This window comes from Perognathus longimembris, chromosome 2, assembly GCF_023159225.1.
Source record: "Perognathus longimembris pacificus isolate PPM17 chromosome 2, ASM2315922v1, whole genome shotgun sequence".
Lineage (NCBI taxonomy): Eukaryota > Metazoa > Chordata > Mammalia > Rodentia > Heteromyidae > Perognathus > Perognathus longimembris.
In genome coordinates this window covers 91,323,642-91,349,195 of record NC_063162.1, presented here as the reverse complement: position 1 = coordinate 91,349,195, position 25,554 = coordinate 91,323,642, and the positions used below count along the sequence as shown (strand labels likewise).

General features: G+C 35.8%; 1 pseudogene; it reads left to right on the top strand.

Moving 5' to 3' along the window:
* Positions 1–19,580: 19,580 nt before the first annotated feature.
* LOC125345109 lies at positions 19,581–24,418 on the top strand (annotated as a pseudogene).
* Positions 24,419–25,554: the final 1,136 nt, after the last annotated feature.

Below are 25,554 nucleotides of genomic sequence, written 5' to 3'. Positions count from 1 at the left end.
AGTCTTTGGAGTAGCCAGAATTATGGGCATGAACCATTGGCACCTGGCTCCAAATATTTTTTATCCAATTATGAACATTAAGCTTAACTCTCCATGCTATAAAGTTCTTTGAGTTTTAATAGATTCACAAGATCATATATCTACTAATATCACATAGAATAGCTTCATTGCTCCCAACAAACACTTTGCTTCATTTCTTTGACTTTTTCCTGGGACTTGTAACTTTACCACTCTATCTTTCTAATTTTTCCTTGCTCACAGTACTACCTATTTGCAACCACAGAGTATGCAGCCTTTTGGAATGGCTTATTTAAGATAGGAAAATAAGAATGGCTTCTTTCAGTGAGCTACCTTGTTCTTTTTATTGTGGGTCTGATCTGGATGTTGATGTCCCTTCAAACTCATTTACTGAAACTTAATGGCAAATACAGCACTATCCCATGGTGACCTGTTTGTGAGGTGATTAAATTATGAAGGTTCCACTCTCATGAATGAGATCAATTTTTTTTTATAAAAGAGATTGAGGGATGCTGCATACACACAAGTAAAAATACATCAGCCAGTTGGGCACTGGTGGCTCACCCTGTAATCCTAGCTACTTAGGAGGTAGAGATCTGAGGATTCTGGTTCCAAAACAGCCTGGACAAAGATGTCCATGAGACTCAAATTAACCACCAGAAAACCAGAAGTGGCACTGTGGCTCAAAGTGTTAGAATGCTAGCATTCATCAAAAGAAATCAGGGGCAGGACCCAGAGCCAAAGTTCAAGCCCTGTGATTGACAATCAATCAATCAATCAATCAATAGAATATTACAAACACAGAGGCCTATCACTATATATTTAGGACACAGTATTACCTTACCTGACTTTAAATGTATTGGAGTCTTTATATTGGACTCATTAACCTAAAAACAATATATTTGGATTACTTTTAAATTATGTCTAAATTACTTTGACCAGTTTATCCATCCATTGATCTATATAAGATTACTTCTATCTTTCAGAAATTATTATTGAAGTTACTGAAAAAACACTCATATGTGGGTTTCCTTGTGCGTATAGTATTTCAAACTATTTGGGTCTTTCAATTTAGATCATAAAGTATTTCTTTTTTTTTAAATCTGTGAAGTTGGTTTCTCAGAGTTGTATAATTCACTGTAATGAACATCTAATATTTTTATATTATACTCAACTATTGTATTTGAGGGTGCTGTTTGAAATGTTATCTATTTTACAATATTTCTATTTTAAATTCTTTATTGATATGTGGTGTGTAAGAAAGCAATTGACTTTATTTCTTGAATTTGTCACAATAACCTATTAATAAAATAAACTTCATTGATTCCTAATGTTCGTAGCAGCACAATTTGTCATTGCTAAAATATGGAACCAACACAGATGCCCCTCAGTAGATAAGTGGATCAGGAAAATGTGGTACATATGCACAATGGAATTCTATGCCTCTACCAGAAAGAATGACATCCCCCCATTCATACAGAAATGGAAGGACTCGGGAAAAAAATTATACTAAGTGAAGTGAGCCAGACCCAAAGAAACACGGACTCTATGGTTTCTCTCATAGCGGATAATTAATACATGTTTAGGGTAGTCACAGCAGAAGATCACAACAGCCCAATAGCTACGCCCTGACCAACACTTAAGATAATTCTAAGTGAAATGAACTCCACATTAAGGAAACAAGTGTTAAATCATTGTTGTAATTATTTTAAACATGCCATGTGAAACCGTACCCTTTTTTCCCCCTCTCACATTCCCTTCCTGGGTTTTTACCCCTGCTATCACTGTATCTCATCTTAGTACCCTGGATATTGTACATACGTGTACTAGGGAAGGGAAAGGGAATACCCAAATCGAGAGACAAAGGATCAAATGACTGACCATTCCAAAAGTAATACTTACAAAACCATTTGGTGTAAACCAACTGTACAACTCATGGTGGGGGGGTGGTGTGATAGGAGGAGGGAGGAAGCGGGGAGAGGGGAATGAGGGAGGCCTTAACAAGTTGAACATATGAAATTGCAACCCCTGTGTACTTCACTTTGGCAATAAAGGTAAAAAAAAATACAGCTATTTGGCAACAAAACAGTTTTTTATTCCATCCTAGGCTATATGTCTTTCTTTCCTTTCTTGTTCCTTCCCTCCCTCCCTCCTCCCTTGTTTCCTCCTCCCTTCACTTCCCCTTCCCTTCCCTCCCCTCCCCTCCCCCCTCTTCCCTCCCCTTCCCTCCCCTCCCCTCCCCTCCCCTCCCCTCCCCTCCCCTTCCCTCTTTCCTTCAGTTGTTCCCTTTATTTTCCTTTTTGGTACCATTCCTCTAAGACTTCTGATAAAATCCTGAATATAAAGTGGCAAATGAAGAGACCATTGTGTTTTTCCTGGTCTTGGAGAAAAATGATGCCATTCTTTTTCATTAATTACGTTATCAACTGAAAGCTTTTTGAAGATATTTGTTATCAACTTGAGGTAATTTTACTGTGTTCCTGGTTTGTTTAGAGCTTTTGTTTTACCTGGATTTGGGTATTGATAGATTCTTTCTCTACATTAAAGGATATGATCATATGATTATTATCTCTGGCTGTAGATGTGCTAGACATACAGATAGACTTTTTTTTTTTTTTTTTTTTGCCAGTCCTGGGCCTTGGACTCAGAGCCTGAGCACCATCCCTGGCTTCTCGCTCAAGGCTAACACTCTGCCACCTGAGCCACAGCGCCCCTTCTGGCCGTTTTCCATATATGTGGTGCTGGGGAATCAAACCGAGAGCTTCATGTGTAGGAGGCAAGCACTCTTGCCACTAGGCCATATTCCCAGCCCCCCAGATAGACTTTTAAACATTGAATTAGGCTTGTAAAATTTCAATAAATCTTGCTTTGTCATGTTGAGCTAGTAGTTTTATTCCTTTTTTGATTTGATTTGATGAAATGTGGCAAGCTTTTTCTCTATTTTTGTTTATGAGGGAAATTGGTCTTGGTTTCCTTTTCTCATATAGTCTTTTTTTTTCTGAGTTTAGTATTAGAGCAATATTTATTTTGTTAAATGAGTTAGCAAATATTTATTCTGCTTCTCTTCTGAAACAGATTGGAGGCAAATGGGTATTTTTTCTTTAAATACTGTTAAAATTCACAGTGAGTCTATTTGGGCCTACTGGGGCTTGGGGAAATGTTATTAAGTATTATTTAATCATTTAAGATATAAGCATATTCAGATGGATTTTTAATTCCTGTGTGAGTTTTCAGGCCTCATGTCTTCCAAAGAAATTGAATAATTTATTCTTATTTATCAGTGTGTGAGCAGAGAGTTGCATGTAGAGTGGGACAGAGACTAATACATCTTTTATTTCTGAAAATTGTGTTTGTACTTATCTCTTAGTTCTTGGTTAGTCTTGCTGAATCAATTTTATTGATCTTTCCAAAGGACTAGATTTTGATTTATTGGTATTCTTATTTATTTTGTGTTTTCAACTTTACTGATACCTGTTCTAATAATTATAATTTTGGTATGTAGCTTGTCATCTTACATTACTTACTCAGGGCATGGAAAGGAACTAATAGTTGGAAGAAGGAGGCAGCTATGAAATTGCAAAGATAAAACATTTTAAACTGCGTTGTAAAATCTAAAGAAGTAGAAATATTGGATTCAAAGCTACAAATCAGCCATAATTTAAGATTTCAAGTGAAAATATACCCAAAGAAATTACAGTGATAGTATGCATTGGTTTTCTTTTAGTGGATGTACTGATTATTTTCTTTGGGATAAGTGGTGGAGTCCAGAAGAACGGCCCAGCAAAATGTACGCCTTTCTTATACAGTGAAATTTTATTTCCAAGTTATATCATTTGTTTATTCTGAGTTAGTAAGTTGCGTTGATTGAATCATGAAGGTGGGGGATGGGGGAGCCTCAAATAGTCCAGAGCAAAACAAGGAGAAAGCGGGTTCTCCAGATGAAAGTCAAAGTTCTCTTTCCAGAAATAGAGTAGCAAATTATTAATGTGAGCTAGGCAAGCATCTATCTATGTGGGAAAGTTTGACATCTTGTCCTAATCTAAAACAGGCATGGCTCTTTTAAACACATCTTCTAAAACCTAGTCTTTGGGGGTGGTATGGATGAGTATTGCCTTTTTTTCTTCATTAGCCATCCTGGAGAGTGTCATAAATGGAAGAATGAGTAATCAAGTAGTATCAAAGTGTTGCTCCATCATGTCAAAAGAGTAGATACAGATGAATCAGACATAGTCTACCAAATGTGTAAGTTCATTTTAGAAATATCAATACAAATGTCTTCTGTGTGCAGCAGACTCCCTGGAGCGTCATCTAAGTCAATGGAGAAGGAGGCATGTAGTTAAAAATAGGGCTCATAAAATATGAATTAGTGAAAAGAAGAAATATTGCATTAGTTGTGGCACTGAGATTTGCATGGTAAACATCTCATCATTCATTTTATTCCCTTCACTCTCATTGAGCTTCTCCAATATCCTAAGGAGTGAGAACACACTGAATATGCTATTTTTATAATAGTTCAGAAAGCAATAAGCAAGTTATAGAACAGTTTACAAACCAGTAGCAATTCCAAATGCAACAAACATATGTTATACTTTTTTTTAGTGCTATTTTGACTCTATCCACACAGATATCTGTAGGAAGATAAGCATGTTCTTTTAGGTACAAAGAAAGGAACAACAATTTGTTTCAATCATTGATTATTCTTCTTGAGACTCAAACTTAACTTTGGTTAAATCATCAGCCTACCCTGTTTCTTAAAGGTAACTTTTTTCTACTTTTTAGGGAGCCATTTTTCTAGCTGTTACAGTTTTTTTTTTTCAAATTTTTCTTATCAAACTGATGTACAGAGAGGTTACAGTTTCATACGTTAGGCATTGGATACATTTCTTGTACTGTTTGTTACCTTGTCCCTCCTCTCCCCCCCTACCTCCTCCCCCTTTCCCTTCCCCCCCCTTAGGTGTTCAGTTCACTTACACCAAACAGTTTTGCAAGTATTGCTTTTGTAGTTGTTTGTCTTTTTTTTACCCTGTGTCTCTCAATTTTGGTATTCCCTTTCAATTTCCTACTTCTAATGCCAGTATACACAGTTTCCAATATACTCAGATAAGATTACAGAGATAGTGTAGGTACAACCACTGGAAGGTGATACAAGAACATCATCAATAATAGAAGCTACAGATACAGATGGGACGTTGAAAGTAGTTACAACTGTGATATAACAATTGTTTCCATAACATGGAGTTCATTTCACTTAGCATCATCTTATGTGTTCATAAGGGTATAGCTATTGGGTTCTTGTGATGCTCTGCTATGACTTGCCTAAACCTGTACTGGTAACTTTTTTCTACTTTTTAGGGAGCCATTTTTCTAGCTGTTACAGTTTTGTCATCTACTGAGGCTGTGGACTTGTTCTAATAAACTTGATGATTATATCTTTTTAGAATTAAATCAAGGCATTTTGTATGTTGGAAAGTCTAATAAAAACATTTACGCATGGAGAGATCAGCAGCACCCTGTCCTAAATCAGTGTTGTATATTTGTTTAATGTGATCCTCACAAAAAATCATTTAAGAAGAAAATCTGAAAACCAAATCTGATATTTATCCATAGGCATAGAAATAAAATTTACCTTTGCTTCCTCTTACTTCAGTGTTCCTAAACCATAATAGCTCCTTGGTGAACTCATTGAATGGCTGAATGGATGCATAAATAAATTAATTAATTATAGTATACCACATTTTAAAAATGTCTTCATCTGATGGGGAGGCAGCTGGGTTATTCCCAGAACTTGGCCAATGTTAACTGTGCTGTAATAAATATGGGTGTGCAGGTGCTTTTGCTGTGGCCTGATGTATATTTTTCAGATAAATACCTAAGTGGTATCCCTTTGTCTCATGTTTTCTTTCATGTGTGGAACTCATGCCCCAAATACAACCTCCCATATAATCACATATGAATGCATATATGTGTATGCATATATATATAAATATATATATATATGATTTAATTGACTAACGTATTGTATAAGATGGAGAGAATCTCCATGGAGTAAACTTGAGTACTTATCAGTTTAACAAAATGGAGACCAAAGCTGAAACAAGATTGTAAGGGGAGAGCTAGTGGGTAGAAAGTGTAAATGAAAAAGGGGAGAGCATGAGTCCTCAATGTGCACACATGATAAAGGAAACTGGAAAATGATGCAATTGGAATATATGGAATGTGAAAGATTGATGGAAGGTGAGACTCTGAGCAGGAGACACTGGTCACATAGACAGATACACTAAATTGTAACCCCTTTGTACAACTTTTAAATTCTGAAAAAATGTATGTGAATAAATACACAAATACATACATAAACACATAGATACACAGTTAAAAGGACAGGCCGTGTGTAGAGGTAGAGGGGGTAAAAGAAGAATCACCAGATTTCTTATTTTCACTACTAAGAGGATGTTATTTGGAGGTGATTTACAGCTTTTAAAATATAAAATCAGAAGAGACTTGATTCTGTTGGAACATTGAGACTGAGATAACCAGCAAAGGCAAAACCAGATATGGCTCTCAGAAATGCAAATGGCAGAGGTATAGACTAGAAAGCCATCATTTGAAGTTGAAAGTGAATAAAGTATGAAGCAAAGACACTCTCTTTTGGAATGGTCTTCAAAAACTGTGATCTTAACCAGGTTCCAGTGGCTTGCACATGTAATCCTAGCTACACAGGAGGCTGAGATTTGAGGATCGTGGTTTGAAGCCAGCTGGTACAGGAAAGTCCATGATACTCTTATCTCCAATAAACTACTCAGAAGAAGCCAGAAGTGGTGCTCTGGCTCAAGTGCCACACAGAGAGGTCCAGGGACAGAGCCCAGGCTTGAAGTTCAAGCCCCAGGACTGGCAACAAAAAAGAAAACAAAAAAAAAAAAGAAGAATGGGATCATACAGGAAGAAAAGGCCTTTCAAGAGAATTCTGAGAGTTTAATTTTTATAACACAAAGGGTACTGACAGAATGTTTTGGATAGATTTTTTTTCTTGCTGTTTCAAATAGGAGAAACACGATGAAAGTCAGCAACAGCTAAAACATTCAGAGAGGAGCACAAGAGGACAGGAATTTGAATAGGATTTATAAAACAAAAGATTAACTAACAAATCCTCCTTCTCTGTTTATCTTGGTCTTAGGATGGTCCATCAGAGAGGAAGAGGCTAGAGAAACACAGAGGGGAATCCTTGCAGAACTAAAAGAGGACAATGGCAATACAAACATCCTCCTGCTCTGAGTCCTTGGCAGAGAGACCCAAACACAGATCTCATAAATCTATGAACCTGGCATAGATCTCATTTTTGGAAGTGTCTGAAGAGTGATCACTGTGGTTCCTGTTTCCCTATGAAAGAATGTATGTGCTGACAAAAAAGAGTTAAGATTTGTTATGACAATTCAGTATGTAATAGACGAGAGAAGCAGCCCATTAGGATTTTCTTTATTTGGCAGTGTTGGTAATTATCAATTTCAGTGGGATTATTTCAGCTGATCTCTACCACAGAAGCCATTGTTTCTGGATTCAGGTATTTTGAATATTTTCACTGGAACCATGAATATAATATAAGATATGGAGTCTAAGGCAATTCATCTTGATAACGGTATGAAATAGCCATTTTTTATGCAGGGAATAAAGGAGAAAAGATAAATTTTGTCCATGTTTCTATTAAAGAAATTCAAATGACAGAATTAACTGGAAGATGAAATCCATACTAATAGAATTGAGAGTTTTTAGGCAAGAATGAACTGAGATTGAATTTACTGCATTTTCAATCCGTGTCACAGTGGATTAATTTTGCCTACTTGGAGTCAATGCATTCTGAATCCAACCTGTTCTCTATTAACAATCTAGCTACAAGCAGTGAAAGATTTAGTTTCAGATCTTCATTTCCGTTATGTGTCAAGTTAGTAGAATAAGGCTATATTTGTAGACTATTAAGGAGTTTTAAAAAAATTATACACATAAGGGGTTATTACAGTGTCTGGAGTATTGTAAATACTCAAGTGATCATACATTTATTATAAAATTATTAATGTTAAATTTTTTTGAAAAATAAAAATTTTAATATGGAAATCTCAGCAATTTTTCTATATATTCATGTAAACTTAAATTTTTTTCTAGCTTTGTGAAGATATCATTATGATTTCAGTGAAGATTATATTGAGTCTATAGAACACTTTGGTACTATTTCTTCTTTATGTTAGGACTTTTCTGGTTTACTGAGTCCATAATAGTTCATTCATCCCTAATTCTCATTTGTTTATTAGTTCTACTAATGAGATTCATACCACTCAGACCACAGAAATAGGACAGAGATCACATAGATCCTGTGCCTGAGGACTGCACCCTTAGATAAAGTTAGGATAGGAGTCACAGAATGACTTCTCCATTTCAGAGAGATAGATCTATATCAAATGTAAGGCATACTGTATATAATTAACATAGAAAAGGATTGCCTACTCTACTATGAAGCAGTAATATTCAGTTAATTGTCTGGTAATAATTTGAAGACTCCTTTGTCATCACTTAATTTTTTAAGTTTTAAACACCTGCTTTTTGAATTTAAATTCAATTAGCTAATAGTATTGGAATGTTGTTGTTGTTATTATTACAACTTGTTTTAAAATTCTTCAGTCTAAACACTGTGCTCTGTGAACATAATTTATCTTCATCTAAATCTTAGGAGGAAGAGTTTTCAGACTAAATTATCCTACTTACTAATCAATGTTCTGGAGGATGTTCATAAACATGATAAACATCATTATATTTTTATCAGAAACAATTAAAAGAAAGAATGCTGGAAGTAATTGAAGATATGCAGTTTTTTAACTGTATAAAGCATGAACTTTTCATTTTCAAGCCAGAAAATAAGATAAATTTGATATGACCATTTTAGTATATAAAAGTTGATATTTAAAACACATCTACAAATTCACAAGTATGTTTCTTTCTTTTTTGTTTTATTTTTAATTTAAATTTTATTGTGAAAATGTGTACAGAGGGTCTACAGTTACATAAGAAATGTGACAAGCAAATTTCTTTTTGAACAGTGTTACCCCCTTCCTCATTTGTTTATTTTCTGAGTATACAAAACCTATGACTATTTTTAGGGTCCCATTAAGATAATATTTTATAGGAGAAAAATAAAAATCCATTTCATTTAGCTGAAATCAGTGTTATATTAAACAATTTTTAGAGGCTGAGGTGGGTAAAGTAGAGGGAAAGTTGGAGAAAAGTTGATCATCAGGTACTAAGTGAAAGAAGGGAGAAATGAGCTCTGGTAATCTATAAGGCAGTTTGAGGACTATAGTTAATGACAATGTACTGGATATTTCAAAAGAGCTAGAAAAAAATCTACAGGTTGTCTTCACAAAGAAATGAAAAATGATTGCATCCATGGACATGTTTACTGTGATTTGAGCATTGCTGACAGACTATGTGTGTTGGAACATCCCATGTTTCACTATAGGTATGTACAATAAGTATGCATAATTTAAAACAATAAGCATAATAAATAAACATAATTTAAATCAATAAACCCCATACATGAACATTTTCTAAGTTAAATACAGCATTTTTAATATATTAGAATGTACATTTACTGTGCTTTTAATCCTGAAGATCAATGGAATATTTGATACAAGATTGAAGTTCAGAAACCATCTTCCTTCATTCCCTGCTTTTCTCCCATCCTTTTCTGTAGTACTAAGAAATTCAAAAACATTCAATCTTTATTGATAACACAAGAGAAATCCAAGTGGAGAGAATAATTTTTAGTTAATAAATGAAAATAACCAGAAGACAATATTATTGTTACAAGTACAAATCTTCTGAGTTCATGCTAATTCTCTTAAAGGCTACCAGAGAAAGTTAATACATGTTTGCTATTTTAAAATATAAGTGTCAATTTTTTCAATATATAACTTAACTTATACAATAATTAGAACAATTCTTTCTTTTTCTACACTAGGACAACATGGTTATACTCAGGGAGGGGGCATGCATTTGGAAACAACTTCATTGTTCTTCATCATGTTGTTCAATGATTGGCAGTGTTTCTTCATAGGAGTCAAACTCAAAAACTAGTAAAAATTTGGTTTGAGTGTAGTGATCACTTATTCTAGTGAGATGAAGAAGACAGGAGTGAGGGAGGGAGGGTAGAAGAAGTCACAAGAGGCATGGAATGTCAGGCCAGGGCCTGAAGTTGTCTGGCAGCAAGAAAGGAAGTTGTCAGTAGGCTGGCCAGAAATCACCTAGTCTAAACTGTAATGCAGTGACAACCTTGTCGGTTTCACAGAAAGCTGAAGTATAACAATTTATCAATTCAAGCAGGAATGTTATTAACTGAGACTATACACTTGTTGGTCAGTTGGTGTCATCACTCAAAAACAACTTGAAGTTTGTTAAATGTCCTCGGAGACTTTGGCATGCTCCAACTTCCTTTAATGGAAACAGATTCTCATCTATTGGGAGAAGATTCATCAAATTTCTAGTTTTGGTGATGCAGTCAGTGGAAGAGCCTGACAAATTAAAACGTGATTTCACAAGACCCCAGCTGATGAAGAGGGAACATTGGCTTCTCTTTATAGCTCAGCCTCTCTTCTCATTCCACCCAAGTACAGAGGTGCAAGATATCTTGCTACCAGTTTAGTTTTGTTTACTAAACAAGATGCTTGCAAAGCAAGAATCTTATGAGGCACCAATAAGAAACCTGCTAAAGGAGCCAGATCATCCTTTGCCAAATCATAAAACCATCCATGCCTATGAATAAGTCCATCCAGAGGAATTCTCGCTTAAGTAAACAGGAATACATTGTACCAGCAGGGTTCTGACCTGCCTGGAGGAAGGAAGTGGATAGACATTCTCCTTGGGAGAGTTAGACATAGACTCTGGTCTTAAAACTCTGTAAACTCTTTCAGAGTTGAGACCTTAAGAATTGCTTTTTGGTCTAAGTAAGACAGAAAGAAGAACAAGGAAAAAAAATAAAGTGTATGCTTTCCCATAAGTAATATAATAGTACCCTAAAATATCTAAATGGTATGAATTTCTTGGTTTTAAGCCCAGGGCTTTACATGTTCTAGGCCAATAAAACCCAGATCAATCACTGTCTAAGAAGAGAATTTAGTCAACCCACAGTATGTTGTGGTGCCACACCTGATAGATTTATACAGCTATATGCACAGGCGGATTTGCAATGCTGTACAGAATGGCCCAAATAATCAGTCTCACAAGGTCCACTTATTTTGACTCATGATTTCAGAGGGATCTCTCCATAAGTTGCTTGTTCCTGTGGCATTGGGACTGTGGCAATTTGCTGTGGAAGAGAAAGTCTGTTCAGTTCACAACTGATGGGAAATGCAAAAGCAAAACAGGAAGATGTTAGCGTCCCAACATTTTTTCAAAGGCATTTTCAAAATGATCCAATTTTCTTCATTACATCCCAGCTCACCTCCTAAACGTTTCACTGCCTCCACAGCATCACCCTGAGGACTAAGCCTTCAAATCTCTAGGGGACATTTGAGAGCCGAAATATAGCATGAATCGGAGATCCATATGACTTCAAAGGATAGAGATTTATTTTCTTATGTTGGTTGTTGTATCTATTAGGCCTTTCCAAATTAAAATTTCCAAGTATTTGGAGCATCATTTTAGTGTTAAAATTTAGGTCATAATTCTTTGAAAACTTTGACAAATTGGAGAAAAGTGTAGTCTACTAAAAAGAAAAATATCACTTAAAATAATTATGCAACTAGGTGCTAGAGGTTCACACCTCCAACCCTAGCTACTCCGGAGGTAGAGATCAGAAGGATAGCAGTTTGAGGTCAGTTTGAGAAAAAAAACTTTATAAGACTCCATCTCAACCAATAGTTGTGCCTGTTGCTGTGTGTCTGTAATCTCATCCACATGGGAGGCAAATTTCCAGAGGACTGTCATTCCAGGAGAGTGCAAAAAAAAAAAAATGTTTGTTAGATCTCCATGCCAACAGAAAAACCTCATATGGTGGTGTGAATTTATCATTTTGGCTACAGGGAAGAGCATAAAATAAGAGGATCACAATTCAGGCATGGCCAGAACAAAATGTAAGATCTAATCTCAAAAATAAGCATTCAAAAGAACTGAACATAGGGACCAGGAGATAAAACGTGTGCTCAGCAAATATAGGATCCTGAGTTCAAACCCCAGGACTGCCAAAAAAAAAGTTATACATTATAGTAAATTATTTGAAACCTTTTTTTTTTTTTTTTTTTGGCCAGTCCTGGGGCTTGGACTCAGGGCCTGAGCACTGTCCCTGGCTTCTTTTTGCTCAAGGCTAGCACTCTGCCACTTGAGCCACAGCAACGCTTCTGGCCGTTTTTGTATATGTGGTGCTGGGGAATCGAACCTAGGGCCTCGTGTATCCGAGGCAGGCACTCTTGTCACTAGGCTATATCCCCAGCCCTATTTGAAACCTTTTAAAACCCTATTTGAAACCTTTTAAAACCCTATCTATGTGTTATCTATGTGTTATTACAATATAAACATATGTCTTCCCCTGGAGATTCTAATACATCCTTCTTTTTTTTTTTTGGCCAGTCCTGGGGCTTGGACTCAGGGCCTGAGCACTGTCCCTGGCTTCTTTTTGCTCAAGGGTAGCACTCTGCCACTTGAGCCACAGCGCCACTTCTGGCCATTTTCTGTATATGTGGTGCTGGGGAATCGAACCCAGGGCTTCATGTATACGAGGCAAGCACTCTTGCCACTAGGCCATATCCCCAGCCCTAATACATCCTTCTTTGAAGGGGATACTTATACATATACATAGACACATATATCATATACACCATATATATACCACTATATATACATATGTATGTATACCATTACTGTCTGTTTGCATTGAAAAAGGTAGCAGTTGTTTATTTTTCCAACATGAGTTTATTTAAATGTAAGTTTAATTTGAACAGGCTATTCTTGTTCTTCTTTAAGAGTCTGAAACTTCCCTTCAGAGAGTCATTAGTCTTCTTGACTGAAACCTCTGTCATGCAGAATATGTGTGGGAAACTGGAACGTATACTCATTTATTTACAGTCTACATTTTCCAGGTAAATGTTAGTAATAAGCATCCAGCAGGGAAGACATTACTGTATCATTTTTCTAGAAGTTTCCATGCTTACTTTAATCAAATTCACAAAATGATCATTTAAATTTTCTTTTCAGTTTAGAAAAGACTATTTTTGTGACAGAACCTCCCTGCTTCTCCTGAATTAAAAATATTGGCAGCAGAACAGTAACCATATGCAACCTTTTTCTTTCTTTGTTTTGCTCTGTGTTGTATTTATGTAAAAGGATAGTTGCATGAACTTAGAGACCACAATTTCCAAAATTTACTATTTTCTCAATGTCTCAGGAGGCTGTTAAGTCTGAAGTGTCCAAGTTCAGCTCTGGTTTCATCCTGGCCCCAGCAACAATGTTACATTTAATGATATCCAGGTGTGGAGATGGTTGCTCCCCTCTTGAGAGATGGAGCCCTGCTTGGCAATTCTGAAAATTGGTTTCTGTGCTCCACCTATTTCCTTCTCCTCCTTATGTCCTGCACAGTTGAGTTGCTTCTCCAGGAAACTTGGCTAACATAACATTTGGGGGAATGATGCCTCAGACTGTGCAATATAAGTTGGAACTTATTAGTAGGATAACATTCAGATCTCAGTAAGAAAGTTTATTGAACACTTTTAAGTTTTCCCATTTAGATTTGGCTGCCTGGGTAAAACTCACACTGTGAACTTGGGGACTAGGAAATCACATGGGGCCCATTCCAGTTGGAGTAACTCAGCTGCTTTGGGGGACATACTAACGAAATTTTGAAGTTTTCAGTTCAGTTTTGACATTCTTGTTGTGTTGTTTTGATTGATTCTTAGTTTTCTCTAGACATATTTCATAATGTTCCTTATAGCAATTTTTTATCTAAGGGACACTTTTTTGTAAGTTAGTTTTGGTTTTATGGGCATAATATATTGTGATGGAAAGAATCAATCTATAGTGTGTGTGTGTGTGTGTGTGTGTGTGTGTGTGTGTGTGTGTGTGTGTGTGTGTGTGATTAAAAAGCTCTTCCACAACTGCAACTCTCCTCTCCAGGAGTGGATGGAGAGAGCAGGGAGAGGGAGAGAGCAGAGCAAGAGAGGGAGAGTGAGAGAGGGAAAGAGAGAGTAGAGAGAGGAGGAGAGCAAGAGAAAGAATGAGCAAGGGAATGAGAGAGAGGGAAGGAGGGAGGGAGAGAAAGGATGGGAGGGAGAGAGGCAGGCAGAGAGAGACACAGAGACAGAGACACAGAGAAAGACAGAGAAGAAGAAAACTTGCTGCTCCCTATAGGAAATGGGAGTTAAAAACTGAACCAAATAATTTTAATTTTTTAAAATAATAATTACTTATTTATTGTTAAAATGATGTTCAGAGGGGTTACAGTTTCATATGTAAGGCCATGGGCACATTTCTTGTACTATTTTTACCTCCTCCCTCACTCCCCCTTTCCTTTCTCCCTTTCTCTCTCCCCTCAAGAGTTGTTCAGTTGGTTTATACCAAATGGTTTGGCAAATATTGCTTTTGGAGTCGTTGGTCTTTTTATCCTTTGTCTTTCGATTTTGATATTCCCTTTCACTTCCCTAGTTTTAATACCAGTATATACAGTATCTAAGGTACTCAGATGAGATACAGTGATAGCACAGATACAACCTCAGGAAGGGGATACAAGCAGATCAACAAAAGAATCTGCAGTTTCACATGGCATGTTGAAAGTAATTACAACAGTGCTATAACACTATTTTCCATAAAATAGCATTCATTTCACTTAGCATCATATTATGTGTTCATAGGGGTATAGCTTGTGGGCTCTTGTGATCCTCTGCTGTGACTAGCCTAAATCTGTGCTAATTATTCCCTATGAGGAAGACCATAGAGTCATGTTTCTTTGGGTCTGGCTCACTTCACTTAGTGTAATTTTTTTCCAAGTTCTTCCATTTCCTTACAAATGGGGCAATGTCATTCTTTCTGATAGAGGCATAAAATTCCATTGTGTATATGTACCACATTTTCCTGATCCATTTGTCTACTGAGGGGCATCTGGGTTGGCTCCATATTTTAGCTATAACAAATTGTGATGCGATGAACATTGTTGTGCTGGTGGCTTTAGTTTGTTCTTGTTTGTAATCTTTTGGGTAGACAAATGGGACTGCATCACACTGCAGAGCTTCTGCAGGGCAAAGGACATAGCTTGCAAGATAAACAGCCCACAGATTGGGAAAAGATCTTTACCGGCCATACAACAGACAGAGGCCTCATATCTAAAATATATACAGAACTGAAAAATTAAATTCCTCCAGAGCAAAACCTCAAAGAACCAACAGCCCTCTCAACAAAAGGGCTAAAGACCTAAAAAGAGACTTCTCTGAACAGGAAATGAGAATGGCCAAGAGACATATGAAAAAGTCCTCTATATCACTGGCCATAAAAGAAATGCAAATCAAAACAACATTGAGATTCCATCTCACCCCAGTAAGAATGTCCATTATCAAGAAAACTAACAATAACAAATGTTGGAGGGGATGTGGCCAAAATGGAACCCTACTTCATTGTTGGTGAGAATATAAGCATGTCCAGCCACTCTGGAAAACAACACAATTTTAAATGGACAAAATCTGGACAGGTGCTGCTCATGCCAGATTTCTATCTACTTCAGAGACTGAGAATGGAAGGATCCTGGGTCCAGGACAGCCTGGGCAGGAAAGTCCATGAGACTCATATATGGGGGTGCCTGCCTGTGTTCCCAGCATTTACACAGAAGTCTTAAGTAGGTGGTTTGTGGCCCTGGAATACCCTGCTATGAGAAGGCAGACCCTATTCTAAAATAACCAGTGAAAAATAAGGTTGAGGATGGGGATGGGGAGTCAAGTGCCACCCCAGATTGTGATACCCCAAGTACAGACCCTGGTACCAATAAATACAACAGAAACAAAAACAAGTGATGAGATAACAATGTTTAACAGGAAATATACCCTACTTATGTAACTGTAACCCCTCTGACATCACTCTTATAATAAAATAAAATTTAAATCAATTTTTAAAAAGACAAACATTTTGGTCAAGGCATGTAAGAGGAATGGCTTACCAAACAACATAGAAAGATGACAGATAATCACAGGAAGATGTGTCCAACATCCTTTGACTATAAAGAAAATAAATACAAATCAAAATCAGATATTTGAGGTTCAAAAGAACTTATGGTTCAAATCTGAAAACTGGGAAATTCTAGAACAGAGAAGAGCAAATGTTCCAGTTTGATGTATTTCCTTCTCAGGGGTATCCATCCTGCCAGCTAGATTCTCTTTTACTGATGAGAGTATTAGAACTTTAATCTAACAAGTTTGAACCAGGTTAGAAACACCAGTTCCCAAACATTTCAGTCTCCCTCAGGCATTGATCACCCTCCCCCCTCCCATTGCATGTATACTCTTCTACATTGGATATCCTACTTGACTATTACATTTACTCATTGTTCTTTTTATTACAATGTCAACTCCACATGATATATCACCTTGGGCTTTGTTCTCTGTAGATTTTAAATGTAATTCAACACGCTTTGCTAAATGTCAATCTCCTGTCTACTGGATATAGTGCAGGAAAAAAGTATTTGATCTGGAGACCTCATGGCCAGTCAATCCATTATGAGTCCTATCCACATTATATACTTGGCTTATAGTCTTGAGAAAGTTACTTAAAATTCAGCTGGAAACTGCAGTGTTATACACAAAATGAAGTAAGTCTCTCCTTCCTTATCTTTAGATTACCAATTCTTTTGTAACTAATGAACACTACTTTTCTTGTACTATTAATTTTAATGCTTCTGAAAATTGGGTCATGTACAGCAAATATATTATAGATTGTAATAGATGTAATCTCTAACATATTTTTTATATTTTTATCAATTTTTATTTCTATTTTCATTTTTTTGAGACAGTGTCTGACTTCATAGCCCAAATTGGCTTGGAACTTTTGATCATCCTAAAATATCTAATTTATTTAGAAAATAATGTATGTGAGCAGCCTGGAGTAAATTCAGCTACAGCAATGTAGCAAGAGCTAAATAATAAATAGACTAGTCAGTAAAGTTCTTTGTTGAGCACAATTTCATTTTAACCCATTTTTGTTTTATAATTTAGCATATATATTGCATAAATGAATACTGTTGAAATAATGCATTATTTTTGGCTCCTCTGCTGGTGGGTATAATAGATTAGAACAAAAAAGGTAAATAATACTCATAAATCAAGTATTTAGAAAAAAGTTTGACTCTCTACTAACAACCAAATAGCAAAGATGAATGTCAAAGATTTTGATACAATATAGTTTTACTCTTCATCTTCAAATAATAAAACAGTGCATCTGAGGAGTCCAACTATTTCAAAACAGTAGGAAATTTCATTTCAACATTTTCTAAACATCAAAGACATTGAATCATATCCAATTCTGGGTAGCTAGCATTGCTTCATTTGAATAATAAAATAAAACTATGTATTTTCCTTCTATAATAACCATTACAAAATTATATGGAAAAAGACATGAGCCCATGAATAAGATACTATATATTATAAAAACATATTTATACATATATTATATATTTATATATTATATATAAGGATACAATAGATATATCATAATATTAAAATATATAATAATAAATATATAACATATAACACAATACATATACTATAAAAATATTATATATTTATACATAATATATATGTCTATAAATTATTTGTAATCAAGCCTGGAGATAGGTGGCAAACATTAATTCATAATGAAATTTTTGTCTTTCTTGCAAAAGTGAGTCAGTGTTGCATCACTCGCAGTGTCATGGTGGTCCTTGCTTCCTTCTATCATTATTTTTTTCTTTTTCCCAGACTTGGGACATACTAAACTCTAATAAGACTTTGCTGTATTCTTGCCAAGGTTAGTCAGTGTTTCTGCTTTTACTCACAATATCACAGTAGTTCCCGTGTCTTGCTACCACTATCTTCTCCTTCTTTTCCAGCCTCTGAAGTTTGGTCTGTGTCCAACCAGCTTCAACTCAGAAGCAGGTTTGCAAATCTCATGTAATGTGCAAGATGATAATTTTTGGCTTCAATTAAGATGATCCATGACACCTTCTCCCCTGAAGAGTTATTTGACTTGTAACAATATCTATACAGGGCCTCCATAAAGGATTGAAATTAAGCCCAAATTTTTTCATAGCTCCCCAGAGTCTGGAATAAGTATTTCCCACACTTTGAACCAGAAATTGTAGGTACAAAAAAATCAACACATTCTGCTTGCCTTTGAGTTACCTTTTGACTTCTCAGGAAAGGAAATACAGATTTTTTAAATAAATAATACACTATAAGGATGTAGTGTGATTTACAACAATAAAATTGTGTATAATATATACTGTAATGTATCATATGCAGTTAGAGACTGGAGATTGTGTTTTAGAAATGAGAATCGAAAATCTTCAAGGTTTTCCATTCATGAATACATGTCTTATAGTCAGTGAACTGAGATGAGGCATACATAGCCTCAAAAAATAAATAGCACTGGCAGGCATGTCAAGTAAATTCAAGAAATAACTAGGTTTCAGATATTTTTGCAGCAGAAGCCTAAGAGATAAGGATAATAATTAGTCACCTGGGAAAGTAAGACCACCTTGTCAGAAATTAGCCACTGAAGTTGACTGAACTTGACTGGAAGAAGAGAAGATTCTGTTGATGTTTCAGGGAACAGTGCAGAAGGAATGAAGCAGGGTGGATGGCAGGCACATCATAGGGCTGTGAGATGGGAAACAGATGATCTAGCCTGCTGCAATGGTGGTGTCCTGACAGCTGAGTTGTGTTTGAACTAGATCAATCAAAGTAGCGACATAGAGAAGGGTGATTGTGAAATCAATTTAAGAAATTAAACTGACAGGACATGATGATTAATTGGCTATTAGGTAAGTTGAAAAGGACAGAGAATGAGTTTAGAGGAACCCTTGGGGTTTTGTATACCTTGTTAGGAAGGAACTGCCTCCTTGCCAGTAACAGGTACCAGAAATAGTTGTGGTTAAAATAAGCAACCCTTGATTTCCCTCTTCGGTGACACAAAGACAGAGTGTGAAGGTAATATTTGTAGCCTAGATAATAGCATTATAGTGTTAAAGGGGATGGAGCTCCTTCGGTCACTTTATTTCTCCATCTGTATGAGTATCTTGCAAACTCCAAGAAAAAGTATTCTGATTGAATATTATATGTCTGATAGAGTAGTGAATGTTTACTTTTGAATATGTTTTGAATTTGGTACACTCTTGGTACTAAGGACATATAAAAATTAGTATCGATTAGAAGTGTCAATAGGGATGTGCTAGCCAGGACTAGTCCAGGCTTCCAGAAAAAAGATCTCATCTGCTGTATGGAGAATGGATTGGAAAAGAAGGGAGAGACAACACAACAGGAAGCAGTTGTGAAGCCCAGGAGCTGACACAGGATAACAACATGGAAGGAAAACCCCAGGAGAGCAGGAAAGGTCTCACCCACAAAGCTGTCCCCCGGATAGTTGGCCTGCTATGGCCCTCATGAATGTGCTCCTTTACCTCTGCCTCAACCAATTTTTAATTTCCCCTCAATGACCTACTGAGGACCCCAGGTCCTGTCCTTATGGTTACTTCAGAATGGGGCAGATGGAAAACTGCTCTCCCTGGCTATCCTGTGAGGAGCTACGGACAGAAGTGAGGCAGTTAAAGTGCACTGGGGAAGGAACTGTAAAGAGAGTCTTTCTGTCTGAGTGGAAGGAACACGAAGTTTCTCTCTCACGGCTGAGGAGTCTGGAAACGAATGATGATTTCCTCCATGGACTACAGATGCTAAAATCTCTACAAAACAAACCACATTGTCACATCGCTTGGCTATTGTGAAGATGACAACAGTATCCTTACTGAATATCACCCCTTGGGTTCTTTGAGAAACCTGGAAGAAACACTAAACCTTTCAAAGCACTAAAATGTGAACACATGGCAGCACGGGCTGCAGTGGTGATAGAGTAGGTCAGTATCATTAACTACTTGCACCACAGCCCTCTGGGCACACTGGTCATGTGTGATTCTAATGACTTGCCCAAGACATTGTCCCAGTATCTGCTCATAAGGAACTTGAGTATTGTGGCAAATGACTTGGATGCCTTGCCCCTGGTGAACCACAGCGCCAGGATGTTGGTAAAGTGTGGCCACAGGGAGCTTCATGGGGATTTTGTGGCTCCAGAACAGCTGTGGCCCTATGGAGAGGACATACCTTTTCATGATGATCTTATGCCTTCCTATGATGAGAAAGCCAACATCTGGAAGACTCCAGATGTCTAGTTTCCTTTTGGGTCACGTTGAAGGGAGTGATATAGTTCGATTCCATTTATTTGATATTCATAAGGCTTGTAAGAGCCAGACTCCTGCAGAAAGACCCACTACTCAGGATATTCTGGATACTTATCAGAAGGTTTTTAACTCACTCAGAGATACTGTAAGGTCTCAGACAAATGCTATAAAACCCAGTCTAGTTGTTCAAGGGTGGGATTTAAAGACTGAATCAAAATTACAACAGTTCAACTCTGATAATGGAGGTTGTTGCTTGAGCTTGGGGTTTTCATTGTGTTTTGCTATTTGGCCATGTGCTTCTTTTTCTACATCAATTTGCACATTTGAGTATGTTCATATCTTCTGACAGCTCAAGTGGGAGCAAGGGCAAAGCAGATCTGACATAAACATGACTTCACATTTCTGTGGACACTTGCTTTTTGGTAAAGATGTAGAGAAACAATGAAGCTATCCAGTATCTGAAATAACTAATAAAAACATGTAGTCATAAAGAATCCTTACATACCCTAATGAAGTTTGTAAGCTCTTAAGAAATATTAATAGAGATTTTTAAATGGTGCAACATGAAGTAAGTGTAGTCATTTATCAAAGAACAACATTTTTTCTTCCCAATTTAAAAAGTGATGAATACATGAGTGTAGGCATTCACACACAGTGAGACCAAAGGAGGATATTCTTAGGGGAGGAACACAAAGGCACAATGCCTCTGTGCTTCTGATCATACACAATATTATCAAATTAACCTGCGAATAATGGAAACAAGATGATTTTTTCTTTCTTTTCCTTTTGTCTTGTTTGTTCTTTTATCTGCCTTTGGAGTGGGAGAACACATGGAAATGGAAGGACAAAGGGTAAACAAATGCAGCTGTGGAACTCAGTAAACACTATGTTGAAAATGAACTCTGAAACTTGTAGGCAGGGATGGGAGTGAAAAATGGAGAAAGCAAGAAAAGGGTGACATTATCATATATATATATATATAAACTCATTACCTGATTTATGAAATGATAACTCCTTGGTACATCACCTTTATATTATGATAACACAAATGAAGATGAAAAACTTAAAAAAGTAAAAATAGAAAGAGAAATGATGAGGGGGTAGCTCAAAATGGTAGAGTGCTTGCCAAACATGTGTAATGTCCTAGGTTCCATTACTAGTGCTAAGAAAAAACAAAATAAAATATTGAACATATGCGGGCTGTAAAACAAAAACAAAAACAAAAAAAGAAGTGTCAATATTCAGTGAGTAGTCAGCTCCTTGCTTAAGAGGAAATGTAGAAACACCTATCTTGATTTGGGAGATATTTGATGGTTGGTGTAAAGATATTAAAATAAATCGAACAATCATGATTTCATTCATAATATGGAAGGTGAAAAGGCATGACATGTGATGATGAAGTCAGCTGTTATAAACATATTGGAGTAAATTTTATAGAAGTTGCTTTAAGGGACTCTGAAGTATTGTACATAATACTCACAATATTCTCACATACAAGTAGGCAAAAATCAGCAATATTAGTGTTCTTAGGAAGTTATCATGTCAATTTTAGGTGAGACCAGATACCCTGGGTCATGTTTTTTTAATTTCCTATTTTTCTGCAAGATCCTTTTCTACATTAATTTTATTTTTTGCCAGTCCTGGAGCTTCGACTCAGGGCGGAAGCACTGTCCCTGGCTTCTTTTTTTATTTATTGCTCAAGGCTAGCACTCTACCTCTTGAGCCACAGCACCACTTCCTGGCCTTTTTCTGTTTATGTGGTGCTGAGGAATTGAACCCAGGGATTCATGCATGCTAGGTAAGTACTCTACAGCTATGCTACATTCCCAGCCCTTCTACATTAGTTTTTATTGTAACAAACAAATCATAGGCATAGAACGGAAGAAAAATCCAAAGTGGATGTATTACTCAATAAATAGGACTCACCTCGTGCCCTGTGATCACCCAGCATGGAACTGAAATTGAGGACCACACTCCCCTGTCAGCCACATTCTCTTCTGGCTACTGCCTTCTCGAGGCCAGTGGTAAGTCTCAGGGTTTTGTGGGAATTCCTATAATTGAACATCTTGCTATTTTTCAAGAGGGAAACTGGATTTTTTCTCATTTACATACTAGTGATAGGTGAATGTGTATTGTATATTTAAAATGTAAACCTTCTGAATGCTCAAGCTCATGAAGATGATTTTGATTTTAGGAAAGTAGATGCAGAAAACTTTGGTTGACTGTGTTCCCCATTGAATGAGCAACCTTGTATTATTTGAAAATTGACAACAAAAAAAAATGCTTTCATGTATTACAGGGTAAGTTTTGAAGTAACTGACTCCAATGGCCTAAACATAATTTTATTCCTTTATAATTTATTTTTAAGTACAGTTGTTGAACTTTGCTTATTTTCTCCAAAGAAGTCAATTATAATATCTTAGATCTAATGGTTAACACTTGTTTAGGTTAGCTCTCGCATCAAAACCATTAACTCTTTTTAAAAGGTTTGAAAATTATCTTGAAGCAGAATTGTTCTAGAATCCAAATTTGACTTCATATAACACAATTAGACCTAAGTGAAACTGTAGTGAATGAGTTCACAGAAAGGTAAGTATATGAGAGGGGTATGTGTATAAACTCCCTAACTTGTGAATTAAAACATCATATTTTTTCCAGCTAGACAAAATGCATATATTCCTTTTGCTTGCGTTCTATTTCACTTACTGTTGGCTTTAATAATATTGAATGACCTGGCTACCTTCTACAATGTCGATATAATCCTCTATACTGGTTAACTGGGTTTTATCAATCTTTTTAATAGTATAATCTCTGGTAACAGCATATCCTAAGCTTTAACTATGTGGTATTTAAGGAATTAAATAGATTCTGTCTGTGAAATCCTTCGTATGATTTATAACAGTACTGAGCTGTAATCACTACATAATTTCCTACCCTAATAAATTCCCCCTAATCCTCAGAACTACATTACTAAATCCTTAGGACTGTGCTTTTTCAAAAAGGGACGTGTCCTTCCTTATTTAATAGCTTTTCAAGAGCTGATTCTCAAATAAATGGTCAGGCTAGATAAAGCAGAAAAGGTTAAGAGGAAACTTTTATGGCAGGTATCAGCAGAGCCAATATGTTTGTTCATTCCATAATTTTGGTTGGAAATGTACTGATGTTCTCAAATGCATAGTTATCTTGATTTAGTGGAACAAAAATAAGCAAAAATAATGAGGCTAAATAAGCCTTATAGCTCAGATTCACTTCAACTGGCTAGATTTAGCTTAATTATGTAATTGTGTTAATTATGTTTAGTTTAATTATGCTGAGTAAGTCCATGGAAAGCCTTTATCTACACACTTTGGAACTGTAGCTAGTTGGCTAGCAAGATAAATAGGTAGGTAGATAGATACATACATACATATAGATATATAATATGTTCTATAGTATTCATAGTGTATATAGTATAGATGTATCTATAATATAGAATATATGTATCTATCTATATCTTTATTTATGTATATACATGGAATTTTGCTCCCTTGCTGTCACTGTAAGAAAAATAAAGTATTAAACAAAATGCATTTTTCTTAACTGAAGTAGTTTCACTATACATACCATAGCTGTACATAGTAACTCATAAAACTATAACCTTCGTGTAAAAAGATGTGAGGTACAGGTTAACTTGCAAGTCACATATTTATGCTAATGTTTTAAATAATTTTCCTTTCAATAGATGAGTAATAATTGCACATGCTCACAGAGTATAGTATGGTTTAAAATTTTTAATAAATAAGTCTACAATAAAGAGTGATTCCAAGCTTTTGTTAAAATGGAAGCAGGAATAAAGCTTCTGCTGCATTTTATCCTAATGATTGTTTTCTGATTTGGTAGGATAGAATACTAATGAGAGAAATTGACCTATTTCTGCATTATCTTTATATCTTTACAGATTCATCACCTTTCATTTGGTCTTACCAGTAATTTCAACATTTCAAACAGGTTCTAAAGTTATTTGAAATGTAGTAGTTAGCCCTTTAACTTTAAATAGCCAGTGTCCTGCCTTGTTGTATGAAGACTGAAGAAGAAATTTGATAATCACAAATGATATCATGTCATAGAATGAGGGAAAACCCACCTGACATACATGCAAGAATTTTACTCCTACCTAGCTATTGAGAAAACCCAATTTTCTGTAAAAGAAAACAATAGAAGAAAAACTGTCAGCTGAGGACAGCTCCTAGATTTCACTGTGGCATTTTTTTTCTATCTGTTTCTATAATTGGAAGTGAGAAATATCAGGTTTCAGAATTTTTCTTCTGACAAATGCCTTTTTTTTTTTAACATCCCTTTCTATTCTTCCTGTACTTGATGCATTTGGTTCTATAGCTGTAAACTTAGCAAAAAGTGTTCAAACAATTCGTCTTATATTAAGTTTCAATTACAGTGTTTTAAAATAGTTTGGACAAAAAAAGTAGCCTCAGATTTTGCTTTTGTTTTATGTATAATAAAAAGTATCATCTTTTAGAGTCATTTAAGATTAAAGTGTTTCCATATTTTCAGAGACTTCCATTTCTTTTAAGTAATTATTCCAACAATTACTCTACATCTTCTTTATAAGGCTAACATAAGGGAAAATAATTAATCCTGTTGAGTTCTTCAGATTGGAAACTAGAGAACTCTTGAGTAAACAGCAAATGCTGTGCCAAGTTGTTTTTTTTGTGTTCAGGGAGCCCATGATGTGGGGAATTGAAATCAGTTTCTTTTATGATTTATGCCTTATAATAAGTACATTGTCAAACAGTCCCTATTTATAAGATATGCCCATAAAAAAGCAGTAACTGTACTTTGAAAGAATGTTATAATAAGTACAATAGTTTATAGGGGCATTTTTGAGATCTGATCCAAGGAGGGAAAGATGTCAAGAAAAAAAATACATATATTCACATATATAATATGTAAAATATAATATATATTTTATGTGACTGCATATTATACATGAATATGTATAATGTATAATATGTATAAGATATATTATATGGATATTTATAATGAGAAAGTAACAGTCTAATCAGGTAATGATGTTGAAAAAACTGGAAATCTATTTACAGAAGAATGAA